Genomic DNA, 20958 nt, shown 5'->3' with positions numbered 1-20958 from the left:
AGAGTTGCTTCTTCACCTACAACAGTTTCTAATATCTTCATGATATTAAAAATAGGTTAAGTATTAATCTCTGATTATTTTCCTTTTCTGAAGCAAAGAAAAACCCGTTTTGAAATCACTTAAAAAAAAAAGCAATAATATTAGTCAGGACATTATTTTTCACCTTCTCAAGGAATTAAGAGGAAAAATCTGAATGCGCTTTTGTATTATTTTCATGGAAGTTCATGACAACATTAGAAAGTTAAGCTATGATATTTTCTGGTTTTAGAAATATACCTGTAAAAGGCAAATAGCTCAAATTCGTTAATTCAGTCATTTATCAAAAGGGACAAGTTGGTAGAGCTGCTCATTTATTTTTTAAGAAAATGATCATCTTGTTTTTCTTCTTTCTGTTAGTCCTCATTTGGTGCATCTCAAGAATTGAAATATACCAAATCAGTGGGCGTATTTAAAAAGAAAGAATGTTGATTTCTTAAAACAGTGTAAATTCAGATGAAAACAAACAAGAACAAATAGGATGAAGTAACTGAAGTCTGTAGGATTTGCTTAGAAACTAAAATGAGATAGACAAATAATCATTAGACAAACTGAAAAATATATTGTCTTAAAAAATTAAGGGTTAATTTTAAAATGAGATAAGGCAGTTCTTTCCAGATACATTTGTGAATCTGGATCTAAAATCTACTGATTTTGAGTATATGCCTTGGTCATATCAAGGTGAAATCAAGCACGCTCCTTTCCTTTCTCCTCCTCCATCCTCCACTTCATTCACCCCACCTTCATGCTCCCAAGAGAAACTATGAAGTGCAGACTGCAAAGAGACTTTATTTTTGAAAATCCGATTCCATTTACTGACATTCAAATTAGGTATCCAGTAAAGAAAGCATTTTGACTACTGCTTTCTCATCAAAGTTCAGACTCAGATCTTTCATTACGCAATCTAGGATTCTTACTCTGTTTGGTAAATGCACCAAACACTTTAAGCATCCCCCATTATTTTTAGCATTTTCCTATGGTCAACAGGATACTATTGTTGCAGCATTTCCTGTGAAATCAAAAAATTCCATGAATTAAAATCCACATATTTTGTCCATTTTCTGTTTATGTATGCTCAGTCTTATCTCAAAAAATGATGGCCAATTAATTGGAAAATATGAATAGCTGCAGGTTTTTACAGACTCTGTGCTAATTCATATAATTTGCTTTCACAAATTATATCATTACATTGCAATTCTATTTAAAAAGTGCATTAAATAGGCTAGGGAGTCTGCTTCCTTCTTCTAGACTGGGTCTTGACTCTCTAATTTGTAATTCTCTTCTAGTCAAGCTTCAAATGCACTTTTGACCTGAAATTTGAACAAACTAACCTGTACTTTTTTTTTTTTTTTTTTTTTTTAGAATGGACCGACTAAATGAGCTGGGACTCTTTAGCTGATCTGGTCAATATGTAGAAGTACCTGAGAGGTGAGTGTAGGGAGGATGGGGCCAAACTCTTCTCAATGGTGCCCAGTGACAGGATAAGGGTACAAGTTGAAACACAGGAAGCTCCATCTCCATGTGAGGAAGAACTTCTTCCCTGTGAGGGTGACAGAGCCCTGGAACAGGCTGCCCAGAGAGGTTGTGGAGTCTCCTTCTCTGGAGATCTTCCAAACTCTCTTGGACGCCACCCTGTGCCACATGCTCTAGGTGTTCCTGCTGGAGCAGGGGGGTTGGACTAGATGATCTCTTGAGGTCCCTTCCAACCTCAACCATTCTGTGATTTTGTGATTCTGTGACCTTTCAATCCTATTGTGGCAATCTTGCTCATAGGAATTGTTGTGTAGACACTCCCGTGAGTGTCCTACTCATGGACAGAATGTCTGTTGAAGAGAAAAACTAATTTATGGTGATCTTGACATAGGGAAACATTTGTATGGGGAATCAAATCTTTCAGACAAGATGGTTGGATGCCATCTGATAAGAACGGGAACCTCCATTGCAGTAACAACTGCGGGGATGTCACCATCTGGATTGCGTGCGATTTCCTGCACTGCTGTTCTGCTCAGTTTGTATAATCTATCTGCCCCATGGCGCTATGTGACAGCTCCAGAATATGAATAATGCATCATTATTGATTATTTTATCTGCCTGCAAAACATCTCTTCAATATCTTAATGACATACAAAAGGTTCTCCTACATGGCCATTTCTACATCTGAAGGAGGTATTTTCTATTGGCCATTTACAAATATTTTATCTATGGACAGTCTGATCAGTTGTGCAGCTGAAACAGACCAGCAGCTCTTAAAGTTAAAAATTGGACTACACAGAGCTGCCTGAGAGAATCACTGGAACTGTCCAAAATAGCCACCTGGAGGCCTTCTGTTACAATCAGTCAACTACTTAATTATGAAGGTGACTAGGAGCTCAGCCAGCCACCAAGTTTCGAGTAGATCCATTGTCTGGCATCAGTCCATTATCTCACCTATGCAGATGACTAGTCGAGAAAGCACCCAGGGAATTAATATTCAGACACACCGAGGTCATATCACAGCTATAACTATAGAATAAACTTGAGTTTTAACTTACAACTCATCAATAACTAAGATTCATAATATTTGCCAAAGAGTATTTTAATGAAAATAGTTTGGCATAGGTAAGGTTAAAATTAAATATTACAAATCCAAGCATAATGTGATTGAATAGAGTGTGATTATGGTTTATTTGATTTTGTAGAAGAGTAGGATTTCCTTTCCTTATCAGTAGTAAGCAGGGTCAGTATATAGATGTAAGTACAGAAAATCTGCAAAACATGCATGCAGATTTGGACTACACTTCCAGTTTTCTCTATCTTGTATTATAAAAAAGCACCCCTTTTTAGGGTAACATTTATCTTCACTCTTTTTTATATTAGATTTATTTTTTGTTCATATTTTTTGGCATCTGACCACAAAATACACCATACATGATGCATTGCAAATGGACAGTCACTAGGAGGATTGGAACAGACAACTAAAAATTTTATTATACTAAAAGTAAGAAAATTACTTTCTGTCTGTTCTATTGAGATTTGGTTTTGCTGACATGCTTTATATGTATTTCCTCTACAAAACAGAAATGATCAAGGCTCCAGAAGAACAGGGTATTATTGCATACTATGCATGCAATATAGTGAACATGCAATTAATTGAGACCTAATGAAACTAATCTTTGTTGCATTGGTTCAGTCTAACTCTCTGAGTTTAATTTCTTATTTACTTTCTGTTTTGCATTTACACAACACTGCCTGCTTAGAGGTTGGTGTGGAGAAGTAAAAACCTGATTGACTGTCAGTGGTTTATTCTGTTTCTATCCTCTCTAGAGCTATGGAAAATCCAGCTCTCCAGCCAGAAGGCAAGATTTTTTTTTTTTTTTTTTTTTTTTTTTTTAGCATACAGTGCTTATTTCCTTTAGCTCCCACCAGCTACGCAAATTAAAGAAGCCTTAAATGATTTTCTGCCCTATCAGAGCATTAAGCAACTTGTTTCCCAGGGCAATGACACTTTCATTCCCTATGGGCTTCCTTTTTATACAACCTTCATGCTTAGTTGTGTGTAATTTTTATCTTCCACCTATGTTCACTCTCTTTTTCTGTTTTCACTGCTATAATTGAACTCTATTGCACAAATTCTTTATCCTGCTGTCTTCAGATCACTTCAACTTCATGTCCTTTCTCCAATTGTTAACAATTTTGCAGGGATTTGTTTCATTTCTTTCTGCCTTTTTTTTTTTTTGATTTTGCTTTGTTTTTTAACTTCTAATTTTTATAAGCATTTTAGGCTTATAAAATAAGCTCTCTATGGTTCTGGGTGTTTATCCTGGGTCTGTTCACCTCATGGCATCTGTGTAATTCTGGGCTCCTCTTAATTAAATTTTAGCATGCAAAAACAATGGGAGATAAAGTCTACTCGGATGTTAGACAAAACCTGCCACAGATCTTATTAAAATTTCCTGCCAATAATGATTTTGCTGATAAGCCTCATAATTATTTAGACATTTTGCCAGTTAGTATCATGTGTAGAAAATTATAACAAGCTGATTAAGACACTGACAGTTTAACAATGTTACCTGCATTCATTATGGAGGCTGGACAAGTCACCTAAGCGACTGACAAGAAATTCCAGTATCTAGAAGATTTCCCCTTTTTTTCCAAGGGAAAAATTATTTACATGGTCAAAGTTGAATGTATTCGGGATAGTGTTCCATGCACTTTTCTTCTTATGAATGTATTCATATATCAGAGCAACTCAGTTACAATTTCTTTATTTGGAGAAGTGAAGGAAATACTTTCTGTCTTCACCAAGAAGCTGCAGTTTTTATCCTAGAGAAACACAGGTGTCATGTTCCAGCTGATCCTTTTACATCCACGTCAGACCACCCAAACAATTTAAACAGGATTTAGCCTACTTTAAGCACCAAATATCTTAGACCATGATTGTATCTCAAAAGCAGAGGGCTCCAAGTGTGACTTTTTTGTTTTGTTTTGTTTTGTTTTCTTACTAATCTCTAAGGAGTTCTGTGGCTTGAAATTTTGATTAGTCTAAGACAGAAATAAACTTTAGGAAGAAAAAGCTGCAAATATTATCAGTAGAATGTGTCTGCCCAACATGATAGGAAAGCTTGTGCATGACTTTTACTTTTATAGGGAGTAATAGATCCTTCTTCATCAGTCCTGCTCTTCACGCAGATGTGTAGCAGGAGATGATTCCCAATTTGCTTAAACAAAAAGCTGCATAATGTCAGTGATCAGGGTAGCTGAACTCAGATGTGATCTGCTAAAAATCACTGCGTATCTGATTTCTATTTGGAAAAGCATAAGGACAGATTCTGGTCATTTTTCTCACCAAAAAAAAAAAAAATTCTGTTTGACAGTTTGTAAAATGAAGAGCATTTGGCACATGAGGAAGGCTGCTACCTTGTATGACTCCTTTATGTTATAGCATGCCTGGGGATACCTCTGAATCCGCAACTCAGGCATCCACAGCATAAAATGTGTTGTATCAAAGGACATACTTGCAGAACAAAGAGCAGAATTAGCTGCTCTTGGGCACACTGAGACAGCTTGATACTCCTAGGGCCACCAAGCAAACGTACTCTTCATTATTTCATGGTCTCAGCTATGTTAGGAAGAATAGTAAACCTGCAAAAAAAACATTTGCTAGACAGAGGGAGAGAACATTTTTGAAATCAATTCACTCTGTCCTGATCACCAGCCAAGCACTTCACAAGCTATAATTTAAAAAGAGAAGCATAGACAGTAGCTATATGCACAACATTTTTCATGTTCCACTTGCTTCTATTTTGATTATCTTAAGCACAATGTCAAAATATCAATGTCAGTTCCAATGCCTATGTGGTATTTATCTCCAAATCAATACCATTCCAGAAGTACATTGGTCTCTCTGAGACCCTATATCATAACCACTAGGCCAACGAAGATCTTCCTGGGATAGAGATCTCTAAAAGAGCAATGTCCTCCTGGGATGATACTTAAGAGTGTAGGACATCTTTCAAGGCAATGGAGGCCTAAATTTAGGCCTAAATTAGAGGCCTAATTTTGAATCAAGCTTCTCAGTGACCAATGGCCAGAACTTAAGCTGTCTGTGACACAAAGCTCAGTTCTGTGAAATATACTTGCATAACACTCATCCCCAGTTTTATCAAGAAAACTGTTGCTGAGATGAGAAAGATAACATAAGCCCAAACAAGGCAAAATAAGCAGAATAAAAATGCAGAAAGTTCTTAAGCAGCACAAAGATATAGAATAATAATAATAAAAAAGACATAAAAACATGCACAAAACCCAAAGGAAAAAAAGATAAGATTTGGGAGATAGCACAACTCAAGCAATACCAAGGATCATCCTATTCTTAGGGCATTGGAAGCCATCGTGTCTCCAGAAGATGGATAAGGGCTTGCTGAGCAGCATGGGTGAGGATGTGTGTCCGTGATGGGATACTAATGGTATCCCCAGGTATCCTGTGACTCCTAGTTCTCCAGATATGTCTACTAGCCATTAAATAGTTTCTGTGTACTCACGAGTGTGTGGAGTATGTGAATTTTACTTGTGGAATCTCTTCAGGCACCGTAAAATGTACCTGAAAAAAATGTTATCCAATGAAGGAAGGTTGCACCAGGAGACTACTTCAGAATGAGCGGAATCTCTCTCTAGAGACCAACTTTCAGGCATGTAATAGGGAAGATGGGTAAGCCTAATTTTTACAGCAGCCTTAGAGCTGTTGTGAACAGATAAATCAATCAATGCAACCAGTCAGCCAATGTGGGATCTTTTGTACTCTGATATCAACATCTTCTACTCTGGTAGAACTGCCAAAAATTCTCCTACAACAGTTCACTTCCCTTAGAAAGAGATTTTCAATCTGTTTGTTCACTCAGACATTGTCATAGTACTTGTTCTTAGACCATGTGAGCAATTTATTTTTCTTTGTGAGCATCACGCTTTTTTTTTGAAAAATTCTTATTTTGTCATAAAGTACAAGAAAATAAGTTCTAAACAGGAAAGTTATTGTGCCTATGCTTTTATGCAAACCAGTTATTACCTTCCTAATTAATTTGCCGTAGGTCCCCATTTGCTTAAAACAGCACAAAAAGCTGGGTTTATTTAACCTCATTTTGGGCTTCAAACTGAGATATTTGGGTTAGGAGCAGAGTTACTCAAGGATCCCTGCATACTGGATGTAGGAAAGTAGGGTCTTCATATGATTTAGTTTTTACTTCATTTGAATTTCACTCTTAAGGTGTTATTATGTTAAGTACAGAAAGGGCCACTTCCTAGTGGGTTCCTAGTTTGAGCTCCTCAGGTAAGTGTCAAATGCTAAGTGAGATGCATCTAGATGAAGTTTCCTGACAAAGAATTTGAATTAAAATAAATATATACATAGTCATTTCCATCATATACATCATATCTGAAAGCTATTAACATACAGAAAAGGAAGAATAGACTTTAGACTTACTTTCAAGCTTATTCCCTAATTTCCAGGAACATATGGCCTGTTTACTCACCTGGCTGCAACTGCCTTCAGCACTAACTTGTCTGCCTATGTTGCCCCGTCAGCTAACAGATTGGTACTTCATTGCTTCAGAGTTACATGCTGATGCACTATCAGTGTTCAAATTACACTGGGTATATTTTTGCTCAGCTCTTCTGCTGTGATTTACAAAGATATGTACTGTCTTTGTTTTGCTTCTCCCGCCCTGAGGTCTGAACAGCAGACACTCTCAGCCATCTAATTCCATGAGAATAAGGCATGCAATCAGAACCCAAACTGCCTGAAATAATAGTATATTGGATCTGACTTATACAAGAAATGTGTTTTCCTAGCATTATTGCAACCCTTTCTCACAGTGCTATAGTTAAAGCCAAAACATCAATCTGAAACACATCTCCAGATAGCAGTGTTTTGTAAAACAAAACAAGAAAAGAGATTAATCAAAAGGTGGAACGGAAGTCCTTACAGCTACAGGTTCAGTATGTGCCTAAAGATCTTTCTGTCTAGAAATGATATATCTCTTTATCAAAACTGGGGCAGAAAGTCTACTGTGTTGAGATCTAGGACACAGAGCTCACACTGAGTAGTAGCCACAAGAACTAGATGAATTATTGATGAAAAAAACAGAATATTAATTCACAGAGGAGTAGGATATTTTTGTTTTTAACTTCTCAGGCTGGTGATAAAATATTCCATAATATTTGGTATGAGTCCTCATTAAATAACTGCATCCCATGTCTTCCAAAAATCAGACTTTAATGCTCTCTAGCTACTATTTCAGCTTTAAATGCTTCCAGGGAAATCAAGATACATGAATAATTATGAAAAAATATTTTGTTCAAATGACAGGTCATTTAGTCCCTCTATCTGGCATTGATAAGTCCTTTTATTCATTCATTTTCCAACTTTACAAAAGCCATTACCACAGAGGTTTCAAGCAAACTTTCATTACCACCTTCCTGAGTTTTTTGTTATTGTTATCTTAATTGTAGGGTTTTGACTGGATGCAAAGAAAAACAAAACAAACAAACAAACAAACAACTCCAGTCTCTCCATCTCTACTTGCACATTGCATCCAGAATTTTAACTTCGAATTCATAACATTTTGACTTCAACAGTTCAGTCAATTTTTCACTCACCTTACTTTCTTCTTCTCTATCTGCTTTATATCTCAAAAATTTAACAATAAGGAACTTATGGGACAGTTCAATGAAGGCCTTGCTTAAATCAAGATTTACAGCATCCATTGCTCTCTCCTTGTCCACAGCACTATATTCACTTCATCATGGAATGCAAGCTGGTTGGTAAGTCATCATTTGACTTTTTAAACCCATACGAGCTGCTCCCAATCACCTTATATTTCATGTGCTAATCCTTACAACAGGAGGAGCCCCATCTTTATATGACAGAGGTGAGGCTTATAGTTACCTGGATCCTTTTTCTTCAAGACAGGTATGATGACTGTTTTTAAATAATCAGAAAACTCCTGTGATTTCCATGAACTTTTGAAAATGATAGAGTTGCCTCTCAGTGACACCAGCCAGCCCCTTTGGCACACTGGAATGTATTCCATTGGGTCATATGGACTTGTCTATGTCTAATTGGCTAATATCCAAAAACAAGAACCAAGATGTATATGTTGGAATGGTCTGCTGGAGGCTTGAAACCACTCCTAAGACTTAAACCAGCTCTAGCCTCCATACTGTGCTATGCAATTCCAATCCGCCTTCTATCAAATCTATTTTTAACCCTTGTGACTGTCCCAAGCATATTAACTACCTGGCACACTTTTCAGGTTTTGCAGTTTATTTGTTTGCTAAAGGTCTATTCTTAAATCTATTTTTTTTAAACCTGTGATCTTCCTCGGGCTTTCTATAGGTCTTAGACTGATTAAGCTTACTTTCTAAACAGGAATTTGAAAACTGGGGATTTAATGATCTCTGCAATAAACTTGTATGGGAAGCAGTGAGAGGATGTATTGGAATAACGTGTAGGGAAAAAACAGACATCTTAAATGAGAGAGATGTCTTTTTGATTGATATCTTGGTTAGCTAAAACACTCCAAGCAAGTGACTTAATTCTGTTATTCCGGTTTTTCAACTGACTTTGGTTTACTCAGTCAGAGGAAACTGAAGTTGTTTGTAATGCTAACTTATTTTGCACAAACCACTTTAAGTGTCATAACCATTGGAAAGTAAAGAGCTATTAGATGCTATACAACAAAAAGGAAGGCTAAAACACATTCTGCCCTATAATCTGCTTTTGGTAAAGGGTATAAATTTTTGGTGCTGAATTATTAAGCAAAAGTTTGGAAGGAACTGCAAAGGAAAGGAGAAAAAAATACTTAAGAGTTGATTGCATCATTCACTTTTTACAGCAGCAGGGCTATGAATCATTACATCAGTTTCTACTGGTAGAAAAAAAAAACAATATCTGTGTATACCTGTGTATATAGTTAGCCCACAACATTTAACATGATAAAACTTGCACATCTTTTTGTTGTCCAGGAGATCCGACTATTGCTGTTATGCACAGGAGGCCGCAGGCTGACATTGCTGTGGCCATGTTGGGGCTCAGGGCTGCCCGTGGCCTGAGCTGGCCTGACTCAGCCCCAGCCTCAGCCCCAGCTCCAGCCACAAGACTGAGGAGGAAAGTAGCTTCTATCATGAGGGCAAACTGCAGGATGCTGACAGTTAACTGTGAGACCTCCACATGCCTTTGCTTGAGAAAGACCGATGCTGCCACCTCAAAGGAATGAGGGGCCAGAGTAGCCTCAGAAAACTGGTAGCCAGCAGCGAATTTTCTTGTAAATGATGCTAAGAGTATTATTACTAATGAGTCTCTTTGGCATTAATTTGGACTGTGAATGTTAGTATTGTTGTAACTGGGCTGCTAATAACTCTTTTTTTAACAGTGAGGGTGATAGAGCGCTGGAACAGGCTGCCCAGAGAGGCTGTGGAGTCTCCTTCTCTGGAGATCTTCAAAACCTGCTTGGACGCAGTCCTGTGCCACGTGCTCTAGGTGACCGTGCGTGTGCAGGGGAGTTGGACTAGATGACCTCTAGAGGACCCTTCCAAGCTTAAGCATTCTATGATTCTATGATTCTATGATTTGGACTGGGTTATTAAGATGTTAATAAATTCTTGGTTCCACATGTATATGCCGTGGTCCCACTGTTGTCTAGAGTAAGGCTTTGAGTGTGACACTTCCTACCTCATTACACAGACGAAGGAAAGGCTTTTAAGCAGAAACCTACACATAGGCTTTTCATGTGTTTCATCATTCCACAGCAGTCTTGGAGTCCTTAACATGAAATTCTTTCCCTATCCTTTAGGGAATAAGGAGGGGGAAGGTGGTTCTGGCTTCAGGATAGAGAAAAGCAAGATACTGAGGCTGGTTTATATGAACGCCTTCATAAACACATCCTGAATAATTCTGTTTGTTTTTTATTGGTTTTTCTTTTTTTTTTTTTCCTAGCTGATATGCTAAGTAAACTAAATGCAGGTCCTTGGAGTTGATCAGATCATGTCTCTTCTTTCCTATTTTTGGCCTGCTTACAGTAAAGATGTAGAAGCAATTAATTCAATTATTTGTGAAATATTTAACACCAAAAAGAATCTGTTTTGCAAACAGATTTTTTCCCTCTTCATTGCAGACTATATTCCAAGTTGCTTTAGGCATACTTAGCTACAGGACAAATGTGCTAGGCAGCTAACTGTAAGCATCAGAGTTCTGTGGCTTCTCTTCCTATCCAGAGATATTTATTTTTATTTTTATTTTTATTTTTATTTTTTTTTTTGCTAAAGAAAAACAGGACTTTTGGGAAGAGAAGGGACACACACATTTCTCATTTCGACTTTACCATGGCAAACAGAAGAAAGCTGTTGAGTTATTTGGGCAGCCAACCTGGGCTGTATTAACAGGAGCATGGCCAATAGGTAGACAGAATCATCTCCTATATTCCACATTCATCAGACCTCATTTAACATACTGAGCACAGTTTTCGACTTCCTAAATCAAGAAAGATATCAATAAACTTAAGTGAGTTCAGCAGAGGCCACCAAAATGGTTGGGAAGTGGAACACTATGGAAGTGGAACTATGACGAAAGGCTAAAGGAAGCCGGGCATGTGCAGTTTGGAGAAGGGAAGGCTTTGGGTGGACCTAAGAGCATCCCTCCAGCGTTTATGGAAAGATGGAGACAGGATCTTCACATTGGTGCATGGCAAAAAGACCAGAAACAACAAGATGAAATGAAAGGTTCAGACTGGATGTGGGGAAAAACCTTTTCCACATGAGCCCTGAGAGGATGAGCCCTGACAAACCCGGCCTGACTCCATAGCTGACTCCAGTTTGAGAAGGAGGATGGGCTAGAGATTTTATGAGATACCTTTTAGCATCAATTATGCTGTGATCCTATAGGCAGAATGCTCACTTACTTAGACCTACAAAGTGCTCCTAGTTCTGCCAGTGTGGACATAGGTTGGATTCAAAGCTATATATTTTAACAGTTATATAACATGACAGTGATCAAAAACTGACTTTTGGAAAACAAATACCATAACTAAAATACAAAGAACATAACACAAAACTGTTTTGAAGATGACGAAAAATAGTAAAAAGAACATTTCTCATTTGAAGGGGCGTTGTGTGACTTAGTAAGAGGGCATGGACAATAAGAAACACAATGACAATTAATTTGAAACATTCTTTTAGATGGCGAGACAGTGTAATAGTAGATAAGCCTCTGAAAATTAATTATATGAATCATATATTGACCAAAATAATACATTATTTTGGTTTGAAGATGGTTAACAGTTAGTACATTATACTTAAATAATTAGCATATTATACGTAAAGAATGAAGAGTAGCTTTTTGTTGACAATGACAACTCTAACGTCATTACTTTAGAGTTGCATCACTTGCTTTCTATACAGCTGGTATGATATTGAATTTTTTCATGTCTTTTAAAATCTTATAAAGTAGTCTTTATGTAGACAGAAACAAAACAATTCCTTCTTTTAGTCTCTGCCACCATAATTCTTGTCAATGTAATGTTTTACAATAGCTCATAAAACCTGGCTATACCTTTGTGTAATAGGAAGGTGAAAGTAGACAACTTGAGTTAAATGGACTTTTCAAATAGACAGCGACTAAGATTTTAAGTTAGAACTGAGCTTTCAGAAAATTCCAGAAAAGATAAAACATTAGTATTCATTGAAGGGGAGGAAAAACCCACATTATAGAAGGATCATTCTCACTGAGATCAAAACAGTAGTTTTCTTTAAATGTTTCAATTGTGTTTATTTTTAGCCTAAATTGGTTATTGTGCTTGTTCTTTTACTCATCCTGTTTGAATTGCATATTTCTGAGAGGTATAAAGACACTGCACATTTACAGCAAAAAGTGTATGTTTCATGAGTAGCTTAAATGGACAGAAGTACTTCAATTCTCTCTGGTGAAAGTAATTTAAAAATACCTGTAATTCCCTGTTATTTCTCTTACATGCATGTTTTTTCTTTTATTGTTCTACAAAGTAACAAAACATTTTCATGTGCTCTTTTCCATAATTTTTCTTTTTATTCTTCAATATTCAACACTCTGTAATTGGAAAATCAACAGCATACTCATGCCTTGGGTAAGGTGGATGTGCTTGTTACAAGATCTCGTAGGATTTTATTTTCATCTTACTAAATAGAATTTTAAATTATGAAATGAATGTATGCTTAGGACATCTGAGTGTTATTTATATTCATGTTTTTGAAGTGGATTTGAAGCCAATTAGCGCACTTCTTTAAAGTAAAGGGCACTTGTTTAAAGTGTTGTTTATGGAGCATAAGTCCAAATCTATGTGCCCATTTGTAGCCTGAAAGTTAGCTACCAGCAAAGTGTGATTAGCAAGGATGATTAGCCTTTTTGGAAAAGCTCAGTATATATGACAAGTGAAATACCCATGTCAATATAATGTCAAAGAATCTGTGGCACCAAAATTGTGTGTTTAGTAGGCAGCAATATTTTCAAATATGTATCTACGGTGTTTTCTAAGTGAAGAATTGACTACCTGGGGAATGATGATGCTATAAAGCAGACAAGTATTATTTCTTTTGTGTAGTCAGCAAAATCTTGTATTTATCTACAGTTTTTTTGACTTGTAACCATAATTTTGTGGTGGAATAATTTTAGTAATGGAGTATTGAACAAGATTCAAATATCAGGTCAATGTCATTTTTAGATTCTGAATGACACCCCAAAGAGGTGTCAGAGAAAGAAAAAAGGATGGCCGGTTGGTTAATGATTTCCAGAAGAAGTTTAAATATATCTGATCAAATCCTTGGATTATTACACGAATAGAACATAGACTAGCAGAAAAGAGGGATCTTTCCCTCATAACTGCTTGCATTACATAGAGCACAGAACATCCCAACTCATGCTTCAAGTGTTACACCATTACTGAACAAAGATATAACTTTATTCTCCTATTGATCTAGACAGGGCTGTCCTGTGCTCTTTTGACTACATGTTGTAGTAACTGATTCAATTAGACTGCAATAATAATCCACCTTTATCCACCAAAATGAAAGATCTGCCATAATCCATGTTCACAGAGTCCATCTTCCCAGGAGAGTTGTCCTTTTTCTTTTTTTTTTTTTTTTTAAAGTAGCAATGTCATCTAAAACCATTGCGTTGTTTGTGTCTCAGGTAATTCTGTTAATTTTGTATCAGTAACCTGCACTTTCCATAATTTACCAGTCTTCCATGATTGTACCAGCTTTCTTATAAAAATTTGTATGTCTTCTTTGAGATTATCTCTAAAACATTACTGTTCAAAAATGATTACTTCTAGGTTAAAATTGTAATTAGAATTATAGTTGTTATTTATTTCAAAAAAAAATTTATACCTACAATTTCTGTTTTAAAACTTACAGAAACCTAATTTTACTATATGCTCATTTCATCCTTATAGTTATTTGCAAAACTAACAATTTTACAGATAAATGGTGTTATAGAACCAAGGAGTCAAAGAAGAATTCAGGTTGGAAATGGTCCCCTAGGTCTGAGGAGTCCAAAACACAGCACTTCAAATGGTTCTCATAAGTGCAGAAAAGAGGGAAGAATCCCTTCCCTTAACCTGATGATTAAGGGACTGGAGGATCTATCGTATAAGGAAGGACTAAACGAGCTGGGCCTATTTAGCCTAGAGAAGATTGAGGGAGGATCTTATCAATATGTATAAATGCCTGAGGGGAGAATGTAGGGAGGATAGGGCCATTCTCGGTGGTGGCCAGTGATAGGACAAGGGGTAATGGGTACAAGTTGAAACACAGGAAGTTCCACCTCCATGTGAGGAAGAATCTCCTTCCTGTGAGGGTGACAGAGTCCTGGAACAGGCTGCCCAGAGAGGTTGTGGAGTCTCCTTCTCTGGAGATCTTCAAAACCCGCCTGGATGCAACCCTGTTCTAGGTGCCCCTGCTGGAGGAGGGGGATTGGACTAGATGATCTCTGGAGGTCCCTTCCAACTTCAACCATTTTGTGATTCTGTGATTCTGAACCTGTTGGTTTTAATCATACTCATAAAACTCAGGCCATGGGCACTTGCTGGCTCATGGACAACTTGCGGTTCACCAGGCCCCCAACGCCCTACCGAAATGCTTCCTGTCAAGTCAGCCCCGGTGCACATTGGAGTCTGGGTTTATTCAACCACGGGAACAGCATTTTGTATTTTATTCTGTTGAACTTCACGAGCTTCCTGTCATTGCATTTCTCCAGACTGTCCAGGTCCATCCGTATTGCAGATCTACAAATCAGGTAGATCTGTCCAGGTCCATCCCTATTGCAGATCTACTAAAACTTTGTTTAGTTTTCCTATTTTCCTCATCAGCTTTCCTCATTCCCCAATACATTCAGCTGTTTCCAGACATAATGAAAATCAGTGAAAATGACCACAAAATTTATTTAAACAGAACTCTGAAATCCCTACTACCTTCCTTGATAATAGATACAGCAACCATTGACAATTATAGCTCTGCCACTTTCCTCTGCTAATAGTACAGTGAGCATGTTTTATGGTTTTTTGTGGAGTTTGTAACTTCTTTTTGTATATTACACTTTTCTATCATCACATATCTAATATTTTTTATCATATGCCTCATTTTCTATTTGTTGGTACAGATACGGGTTTGATATATCGTTTATTTAAATATTCCTGTCATATCCATTTCAGTTTTAACATGTCTAGGCTGAACTGTTATTCACAAATAACTTGTTGTTTATTTACCCTTGATTACACCGTATACTTATACGCCTATATATACACCTTATGCACTGGACTAATTGAATAATTTTTTTTTTAATGGGTGCCTTGATTAATTCGGATATCTTGATTTGTCCGCTTATCCACCATGAAGGTTGGTTCTACTTCTAAGTAAGAGATGATCTAGAGTGTTCAGATCCTGTTTCTCTAGCAGCTGGGGCTGGTCTCCAGGACTGAAGCCTCATATTCTCTCTCTCTTAACTAACTCATGAAAATTCTGCCCATGCTACAGAAAAAAAAAGTGGGGGGGGGGGGCATTGGATTTGCTGTAATTTAAAATCAAGCAAAAGCTTTGTTAAAATTTCAGTTCCATAACTTCCGAGATTATGGGATTTTAAGTACACCTATAACATATATAAAGCAGTAAAAACAATTCACACCAGTAGTACTGTAGCTATTTTACGTCTCATAACTTAATTAAATATGAATAGCTACTTGAGAATTTTGAGGCAGTAGCAAATCTGTTTTAAAAAAATATGTAATGCAGTGCAATGAAAACTCAAACTACAAGGTTTTCCCATTAAAAAAAATACTTTATAAGTATTCATCAAGAATTATGTTTAAGTATTCATATTTTAAGCTCTTTGCATAATGACAGTTTGTCTTACTCTGTCAGTCACAGCTATATTTTGTATCATACTGATGAAGCCCAAGGTAATATGTCAAAGATCCTAATCAGAGGTTTGCTGAAGATGCTGGGAAATTATGAATTGATTCACTAGGTTTTTGAACATGCTTGTAATATGCAGGCAGTTCTCTCCTGTTTTTAAAAGAATACCTGACTTAACTGATTAAAAGGTCATTTTTTTTTAATCTGGTATTCAATTTATCTGCTTTTTTTTTTTTTTTGTCTTCATCAGCTATATCTGCTAGGTGACTGATAGTAGAAAGGATTTGATTTTGCTTTTAGCCTTCCAGACTATAAGAGACTTCAGCTTTTGATTGTAAACTATTTTAAGACTCAGAACATTAATAGGTCTTTGTTTTATTTTTTTCTTGAAAATATTATACTCAACTTAATATTGTTTTTCAAAGAAAGACATGAAATTGTGTTAGCTGCTTTGTAGCAGATGCGTTATTCAGCAAAGGTTGCTGTACTGCTTCCAGCTGAGCCACCACTGAAAATAAAAGAACGCATGAAGGCTTCCTTGCACCACTATGCAAGTGTTTCTAACCTGTACAGACGCAGACCCATTCTCAGGACCCTTCCTGATGATTCCCTCCACAACCAGACCGGAAACCTAAGATTCTTTAATATGCCAGCTTCATTATTCTCATTTTCTATAATTTAACAACTTCTCATATTATACTTAATGGAAAAGTCATGCAATATTGAGCAGTAACTGCTGTTAATTTCCTGCTGTATATCATTTGCATTTTTTGTTGCTAGTGGAGAGTAATTAACATGCTCTAATTATCCTACTGATTGTCTTCTTTAGCTTATGAGAATATAGTCATCTCAGCCCTCGTTGATCTTACAATAGTACATTTTATCGCCTTCAATAGTAGTATCGAGGGATATTCAAGGCTTAACTTTTTACTGAAAAAATGATGTGATCTAGCAGTAGCAGGTTCCCTAAATGGTTCAATTTGGAAGAGAGTAATTTAAGTTTTTATAGTGCCTATCAAAAAATATAGAGCCTTGCTTCTGCAGTAGTATGATGCCATTCTTTTTAGTGAACAGAATTGAGGTTGTATTATCATTATCACAAGAAAGAATGTTTTCTTGTATTCCATTCAGATTGTCTTTTATTCCTCTGTCTGTGAACAGTTAAGAGAGAAAACACATTCAGCTAGGAATATGCTTATAAGCAATAACATTTTGTGTGTGTGTTTTTTGCTTTTTTTGTTTGTTCGGAAAGGGTGTTTTTTTGGTGAGGAGAATAGACATTTATCTGTAGGGGAAAATACTTAATCTAAAAGTTCTAGCTAATCAAGGTCCTTAGTCAATTTTATGCTCATTTGCAGCTACCTTACAAAATATAATGCAAATAGAAAAAGCTAAATCAAATTATGTAATCTATTGGAGTGTTGCAGCCTATAGTTTTTGAAAAGAGAATAAACATTAAGTGCAATGAGATACAACTACACATGCAGATCAATCACGTTGTTTTCACAAGATCAAGTCAATTGGTGAGGTTCAAATGAGAGATTTTGTATGAGTCTACTCTGCATTTATTTAAATGCAATCATCTAGGCTAGGTGACACTGATTTCAACAAATCTGCAACAAGTCTCATGACTTCCTAGGAGACAAAATTTTGCTTGCAGCAAATTCTCTCAGGTGATCAATAGCTACCATGAAGATTTCTGTTTACATTGTAAATATTCTCCAGAAATGCTGAAATGGATATTTTCTCTCTGGGAAGACACTGCCATACTTGGACTTTTTTTCTTTTTTTTCCTTTATTATCATTCACTTCTCTTCTGGAAGCCCTGTAAGAATTTGAAGATGTAAAACAAATCATGCTAATGTAGGTGTGGGGCAAGCTGTTTAGTCTTTTGTATTTGTTTATGGTAAAACCTGTTTTGAATGACAAATCCTGTTGTTATTCTAGGGTAGCCATGCTCGGAAGTGACGGAAATGGCATCTTTGAATGATACTGAAGAGAATGATGCTGAAGACATAATTATTAGCAGCAAAATGAGGCAAAGCAATGCAAAACTTCCCAAGCAGAAACCTGCTATGAGTTTACCATATCCACAGTGTGTAATGATATGCTTTACAGAAAAGACCTGTAGTGCTGTGAGCAGTGTAAGACACTGAAGTAATTATTAGCCTGATATGACCCAGATGATAGGTATCATACTAGTGTATCAATGGCAGGAGATACAAAGATCTTACAGATATCAAGACACTACATTCAGAGAAAATCTGACCATGACCATGCATTTTTTCCTTCCTCCCTTCCTCCCTTCCTCCTTCCCTCTCTCCCTTTCCTCCCTTTCCTCCCTTTCCTCCCTCCCTCTTTTCTGGAATTAGGTATAGAGTTCAGGTATTATTGTACCGTTCTGGGTGCTATCAAGTCACATGGACATATGGTAATTTATAACTAATTAAATTACAAATGAACCATAACTAACAAATTTACCCTCTAATCCTAGGATTATATAATTTTTGTCGTATGGTAGGAAGCAGTAGTCATTGTTAACGCTTAGTATTCTAGAAAGAAGACTTAATCTATAATTGGTCTTTCTCTTTTTATTCTTTTTTTTTTTCTCCCTAATTTTTCCCCTTATTCCTTTCAGTCCTCTTTTCACATGAAATATTGTATTTGAGATTAAGGAAAAAGTGGTGAGTCATACAAATGAGGCATCTGTTCAAGGATTCCAACAAAAGGTTCAGTATGGTCTTTCTAGCTCTGGCATTCACAGATGTATTTTCCCTTTTTGATATTTCATTTCTGCTTTCTAAATACAGACATGTAAAACAAAGAGTAGGTACAATGTCCTTTGGAGAGAGCAGAAAAGAGGTGACACTGAGAAATAACCTCAGATACTCACTTGGTGTGAGGTGTGTTTTTTTTTGTTGTTGTTGTTATTCCTAAGGTGACACTGATATGTATATATTTCTCTGAATCAGAATGTTTATCTAATGGTTGGTATATCAAAGCTGAAAGTCACTCACATCTAAGGAAGTCATTAGTCAGAACAATTCCTTTTACTGCTTTCTTCACACAGAGGATAACATTTTAAAATGGTGTTAAAAAACAAACTTGTGCTTATTAAAATAATCACACTTTTTTTCTTCCTGTATTTGTAAAACTTTTGTTTTACTACAAAACCAGTTTTTAGTTCAGATAAATTTGTTGTAGTTCACATGCAAACTATTTATTTTTAAGATTTGTAACATTTGTTATTTAATGTTGGTATCTTTGGTTTTGGGGCTTCTGGTCCCTCACTGAAAGGAGAAGAAACATGGCATTCTTTTACAATGACAATGATTTATTTTCTCTGCACAATTATTCAAGAAAACTAAAAAGTCCTAAATTATCCTAGTAAGAGACATGAAGAAGTTACGGCCATCCAACTTCTCAATGAGACTGTTTTACATTAGTGGTAAGATGTCTTTCCCTTGAGAGAAATTTATTGTCTGAAAGTTTATCATTTAAGGTTGAATTAGTTGGTATAATCTATCTATAAAATTAATAGAAATATACATTTCTAAAGTTTGACTCATTTATCTATCTTAACGTCCCTATCTTGCAACTGAACTTTTTGAAAGGAGGTGAATTGCTTTCTGGTGTTCCTGTTTCTCCACCAATTAAAAAAAAAAAAATCTGTTCATGATGCTGCTGTATTCATTATGCTTAAGGTTATATGTAAACTTAAGGGATTGTCTATGTCAGTGCTTTCTTACCTCAAATTAAGCGAAAGGAGTAGTCACTGGCCTAGTAAACTATTGAGTGATAATTAACTAACAAGCATTGTAGCCAAAAGGAACTGTAAGAAGTGGGCTGAAAGCGCCTTACTAATTTTGGGGGCAATTTCCTATGACTTTCACATGCCAGTGGAGGTTAGAATTCTTCCATAGTTCTTAGGAACTACATTTGCATATGGCTATTTCTCAAATGAATTGAGGAAGGCACTAATTTTCCTCTCCTTCCTTCAGGGTCCAGGGAGAGTAATGTGGAACAGAAGATCCCTTGTTGGTGTATCAGAAGGACCCAAATTAGCTGCAGAGGTTCTGCTTCATCCTCTGCTGTCTATTGACCTACTTAGTGACTGGTCAAGGACTGATTTAATTACATAAGCTTAGCTCATTATCAGTAAGGTCCAAGGCCTCTAATACCTACTGCCCTCTAAATATTTCACCAACAATACTGTAACTATTAGTCTAGGGAAAAGTTTTCAACATACTGAATTCTTCATTAAAATCAATCTCAATTGCAAAACATATTTTGCAGTTAATACCCTTTAAGACTGTGAAACCATTCCATAATACGGAAATAATATGGACCTGTAGATTGAAGCTGTAGTTTGAAATGTGAAAAGTCATGTTCAACTACAAGGCCACAATTCAAAATGCAACTTTGACTTCCAACATTTCTTTTCATTTTGAATAATTCATCAAGATAATACTTTTTATCAATCAAAAGTGTTCTTACTCTGTAAATATACAAATCAAAATTTGTGTTGTGAAAATAAAACACTAGGTTTTAAGTGGAGAACAAAAACAAATCCAAATATTGTTGAAAATAAATAAAATTTGTACTTCAGATTTCTCAAACTTTTCACAGAACAGTTGAGATTGAAAAGAACCTCAAAGCAGGGTCACCTGCAGCAGGTTATCCAGGGCCATGTCCAACCAGGTTTTGAATATCTCCCAAGTATATAGATTCCATAACCAATTTGAGCAATCTGTCCCGGTGTTTGATCACCGTCACAATAAAAATAGTTTTCTTATGTTTAAATTAAATAAATCTCACCAAGCATTACCAAGAAGGGCCCTATTCTTCCTTCTTTACTTCCTCTCCCATCAGCACCAGGCTTTAAAACTGCATATATTTAAAATAAAGTAGGCATTTTTATAATATTAATAAATAATATTATATGATTACAGAATATCTGAGTATTTTATTTTCTATAATTTATCAAGAAAGGTTTACTGTGTCTAATAT

The sequence above is a fragment of the Tinamus guttatus genome, unplaced genomic scaffold (assembly GCF_059628265.1).
Source record: "Tinamus guttatus ecotype Peru unplaced genomic scaffold, ASM5962826v1 Tinamus_guttatus_pri_ptg000051l, whole genome shotgun sequence".
NCBI lineage: Eukaryota > Metazoa > Chordata > Aves > Tinamiformes > Tinamidae > Tinamus > Tinamus guttatus.
This window is presented reverse-complemented; position numbering follows the sequence as displayed.